Genomic DNA, 4,898 nt, shown 5'->3' with positions numbered 1-4,898 from the left:
GCCTCCTTGTGTCACACCCACCCTACCCCTCCCTGTCCTCTATCTCTGTCCTCCCGTTTGAACTGTGCCTCTAAGGACAAAGAGAGGCAAATGTGTTTGTGAGTGAAGGGAACATGGACTGAGATTTGAAGTCATGCTGTGCTTCATATGTTGACAATGCACACCTGACCATGTACACCTAAATACTGTATATAATAGTTTTTTTTTATAAATTAAACTCATACGACCCAGAACAATTTATAGCGTGTGTGTGTGTGTGTGTGTGTGTGTGTGTGTGTGTGAGTAAGGAAATACAATGGTTTAAGTGTGTTTCAATTAAGTTGTGGGTGCCAGACAATGATTGTGTTTTGATGTGAGTGCCTTATAATTAGTTGTAAGTGAAGTGGTGACATTAAGTAAGGATTCTGGTATAGTGTGTGTGTGTGTGTGTGTGTGTGTGTGCGCGCACACAAACACAAAAACGCGTGTACGAGAGAATGTGCATGCACACATCTGCTGGTGTTGCATGTGTGGGTGTGTACAGTGGGTTAGCATATGGTAGTGTGTGTGTGTGTGTGTGTGTGTGTGTGTGTGTGTGTGTGTGTGTGTGTGTGTGTGTGTGTGTGTGTGTGTGAGAAACAGCTGTTTTCTTGCTCACTCCACAGAGTGAGGAGGAGACACGTCACCAACCATATACCCGAGACGGAGAAAAAGAAAAGAGGGCTCCATCCTTTCACAACAGCTGTGCGGAAGAGTGAGTGGAGGAGAGAGGCAATGTGTATCCCAGGTGCACAAGCTGATAATGCTTCACGTTCAGACTCCAGAATTAACAAACATTATTTTCATCAGTTTATGTGAAGATGCCAAAACCTGCATATTAACAGTATGTAACACATGCCAGAAATGGGGTGTGTGTGCCATGAAATGTGGGTTTTTTTTTTGTCTGTAAATCTTGACTTGGCTGGGCAACATCTGGCAGCATTCAGGAGATTGCACTTATTTAGTTCACAAAGTCAAAAAAGGTGAACACTGACTTGAGCCCAAGCTTTGGTTTGTGGTTTGTTCATCTAAAGTGGCAAATACATTTTTTTTTCTGGTGGATTCCTAATGAAACTCAGGCTTTACACTTGACTTTCCAAGGAAGTGTGTGTGTGTGTGTGTGTGTGTGACTAACTCTGACGTCAGCGCTTACAGTAAAAACTGAGATTTCACAGAAACCTTTAAAAACATGATCCCCGTGATAAAGGGCTGTGTGAATGTGCATGAGCTGAAATTGAGCAGCGCTTGAGTATGCCACTCCTTTATCCTTGCACACACACACACACACCACAGACCCCCTACCAACAAACCCTCATATCTGGAGGGGGCTTGGGAGGTTTTTGCTTAGATTTATCTCTAGCTCCCTCTCTCTCTTTGCACTCTCTCTCCACTCTGTATTTTTTTTCGTCTAACTCCTCTTTCCTCTAAAAAAAATTAGTAGACGTGTTGTGCACTCAGAGCTGTGTGTGTGTGTGTGTGTGTAGAAGTGTGTGAATGTTTTTTTAACACTCAGTCATTCAATAGCCTATTCTGTCACCTCCATAGTCTTGTGAATGTGTGTGTGAGAAGGTGGGGCAATCATATTTCCCACAGTTCCATGAATTGTTGTGTTTGTGTGTGTGTGTGTGTGTGTGTGTGTTTGTGTGTGTGTGCAGGGGAGATGATGGAGCCTTACAGGGCAACAGTGTATTGGAATAGGAAAGCAAAAGAGGTGTGTTTGAGTGGGGTGGATGTATGTCCACATGTTGGACAATGTGTAGCTAGTAGGGCACAGTTATTTTCAGAATTGTAAAGCACAAACACACACACACACACACACACACTATACATACGTGCTGTTTTTGGATGTGTCTACCATTAAGGACAGTTAAGTCATGTCACCTGTAGAATATAGTTTCTGTCTCCATATTCAGGGGGAAAGGTTTTACAATCAAATAGACGATGAGAGTTGATAGTAGAGTTAAGGGAAGTTGGTACGTGGGGTTTGAGAGCAACTGTGCTTGATTAAAGTGAAGTCAGGTGTGTGTATGTGAGTTTGTTTGCGAGTTTGTCCAAGGAGGATAGAGTGGCATCGGTTGTGGACTCTCGCTGTGTCTGTGTGTGTGTGTGTGTGTGTGTGTGTGAGTGTGTGTATGAGTGTGTTTCTGTATGTGTGTGTGTGTGTGTGTGTGTGTGTGTTTCTTTGTGTGTGTGTGTGTGAGGAAAAGAGACTGGAGCTGATTAGGCTCTGTAGCCATGTGGGGAAAAACTGGTGCTGTGTGATTAATCTCAAGTGGGGTGTGTGTGTGTGTGTGTGTGTATGTGCGCACGTTTGCGCATGTGCGTGCACCCAATAGTCTATTGTTCTGCTGTTCTTCTGAGCCTTAATTACAACCTGGCACCATCACATTAACCCACTACAAGTGGCGCCACAAACACACACACACACACACACACACACACACACACACACTGAACTAGGTGCTGCCAAGGGTATGACAGGGTTCATTCACATCGCCACATACTCACAGACACACTCTTTACAGCCTCCATCTGCCCTACAGTGCAAACTCTTCTTCTTTAAACTTCAGACATGGTATTCCAACTAGCATAATCAGCATCCTCTCTAGCGTTGCTATGTGATGGGGTGGAAAAGCAAAATACACCAAATGAGAAACTTGGTCTTGGGCCTTTAGACATATTATTTTTTCCCCCTTTATAGCTCCCACCAAACACACACACACACACACACTTTAACATACATTTTTAGGTAAAAATACCCCACACCCTCTAGTAGGCTGGATATGTCCTTTCGTCTCTGTAATTGTTTTCATAATGGTCAGCACCATCATCATAATCATAACAGTCCTCACCATCACCATTGTAATTAGAAGGGTCATTAGGCTAGCGGTGTTCAATCAGAACCGTAATTCTCATTAGCATGAAGACCTTGTTCACGAGTATCCCTATCAGCACTGTTCTCCACATTTTCCTGGAAAATGTTTCCGTGAGGGCAAGAGGAGGTGAAAGATGATATGACAGTGAAAAGAAATGAGAAGGAGGGAGAGAATGGGAGAGGCGGTAGGGTGGGGAGGGGAGGGGAGGGGAGGGAGATTGAGGGCTGTAGTTTTGCTGTGTAATGGTAATGCCTTTTTGCAGTCAGCACTTAGAGTAGCAGGGTCTCCTGTCTTCCACAGGCGAAGCCCCAAGAGAGGAAATTTTGACTTTGGTCAGAACACTGCTCACTATTTTGTGTTGTGTGTGTGTGTGTGTGTGTGTGTGTGTGTGTGTGTGTGTGTGTGTAGATGTATGTGTGTGTGTGTGCATGCATGCGTATGAGTGCGTGTGTGTGTGTGTGTGTGTGTGTGTAGATGTATGTGTGTGTGTGTGCATGCATGCGTATGAGTGCGTATGTGTGTGTGTGTGTGTGTGTACATACCAGAAAGGGGAATCAAGGACTGATGGTCTCCAAAAATGAGATTAAAGTCATGAATGGGGTTATATTAAGCCTCAGTGTGACTGGGGCAACTCTCCTCCGGGCTGATTGAACAGACAGAAACAGCGGAAGAGGGAGAGGAGGAGAGCGAGAGGATGAGCGGATGGAGAGAAAGACAAGTGAAAAGGCGGAGAAGAGGAGGATAGAGAGAGAACGAGACAGATGGAGAGTGAGAGGTCAATGTGTTCCACTCATCACACCGAACAGAGATAGAGAGATGAGGGGGAGGAGAATAGCACAAAGAGGGCCTGTTTTGTGTGTGTGTGTGTGTGTGTGTGTGTGTGTGTGTGTGTGTGTGTGTGTGTGTACGGAGGGGAGTGTCTTTGTCCGCAAGTCCTCTGTCAGTTCTTCTTCTGTCTGCTAAACAAGCATGTCATTGTCCGACTTGTGATTTTGTGTATGTGTGTATTATGCGCGTGGTGTGTTCAACATGGGGAGGTTTTGTGCACACATGTGTGCAACTGTGTGTGTGTGTGTGTGTGTGTGTGTGTGTGTGTGTGTGTGTGTGTGTGTGTGTGTGTGTGTCTGTGTGTGTGTGTGTGAGAGAGAGAGAGAGAGAGAGAAAGATAGAGGGAGGGGATTTTTGCACGTGTTTGTCTATGTGTGTTCATAATTGCTCTTGTATTAATGGTTCTCTCGACATCTTCTCTCTGTCTCTCTGTCTCTCAGTCCCTCCGATGCTGGACACTGGCTGTCAGTGGTGGGCTGGACACAGCAGGGGACGGGGGACCCAGGAGGGGAGAGCTCACTGAGCTGGCCTGGTCCACTGGTCACATGAGGTGGGCGAAGATCATGTGATTTCGCAAACAGCCGCACGGCATCGCTCCCCGAAGACTGTCCCCTTTGTGTCCCACGTAAACATAAATGAAGGACACACGGAAGAGCGTGGCCAGCAATAACACTTCCTCATTTGTGTACTGTGTATTTTCAACTCATCTGAGAGTCAAATTGAATTTCGCCTGCTGAGTATACTTAAGATTAGCCATGCCAGTAAAAATGTTGCCCTGGCATCGCCGGACTCTGCATAATGCCCCGTGCCCCAGTTCCGGGCATATGAGCGGAGGACCATTAGAGGTACTGAACAGGCTTTTGTGTGCGGGCAAATTCCTGACAGAATAAGTGCTGATTACAATCAACTTCTGTGTGGGGAAAATGAGGTGAGAAGGAACTGAGACCGACAGAGGTTAGAAAAAGAAGGAGCGTAGGAGGGAGATGGTATGGGTTGGTATGCAGTTGGTGACACAGTGTATTGTGGGACGCAGCCAGGCCCTGTTCTAGTGTGGACTCGGGCAAGACCAAGGCCAGACCCAGAACAAACCAAGGACAGATCTGTTCTGGAATCAGCTGATGTTTGAAGACATGAGGCTGAGGTGAAGCAGAAGTGAAAAGTTTCTAGAACATTCTG

At 45.8% G+C, this 4,898-nt stretch overlaps 1 protein-coding gene across 1 annotated transcript in view; it reads left to right on the top strand.

Moving 5' to 3' along the window:
• Positions 1–173, top strand: part of mtpap (mitochondrial poly(A) polymerase) — an 8,358-nt gene extending 8,185 nt beyond the window's left edge. Inside the window, exon 9 of the mRNA XM_080855583.1 lies at positions 1–173. This exon is cut by the window's left edge and continues 608 nt beyond it. The gene's annotated coding sequence lies outside the window, so the exon portion shown is untranslated.
• Positions 174–4,898: the final 4,725 nt, after the last annotated feature.

Source organism: Sprattus sprattus, assembly GCF_963457725.1.
Source record: "Sprattus sprattus genome assembly, chromosome: 17".
Taxonomy (NCBI): domain Eukaryota; kingdom Metazoa; phylum Chordata; class Actinopteri; order Clupeiformes; family Clupeidae; genus Sprattus; species Sprattus sprattus.
Note: the sequence above shows the minus strand (reverse complement) of the source record. Positions and strands in the feature narration are given on the sequence as shown.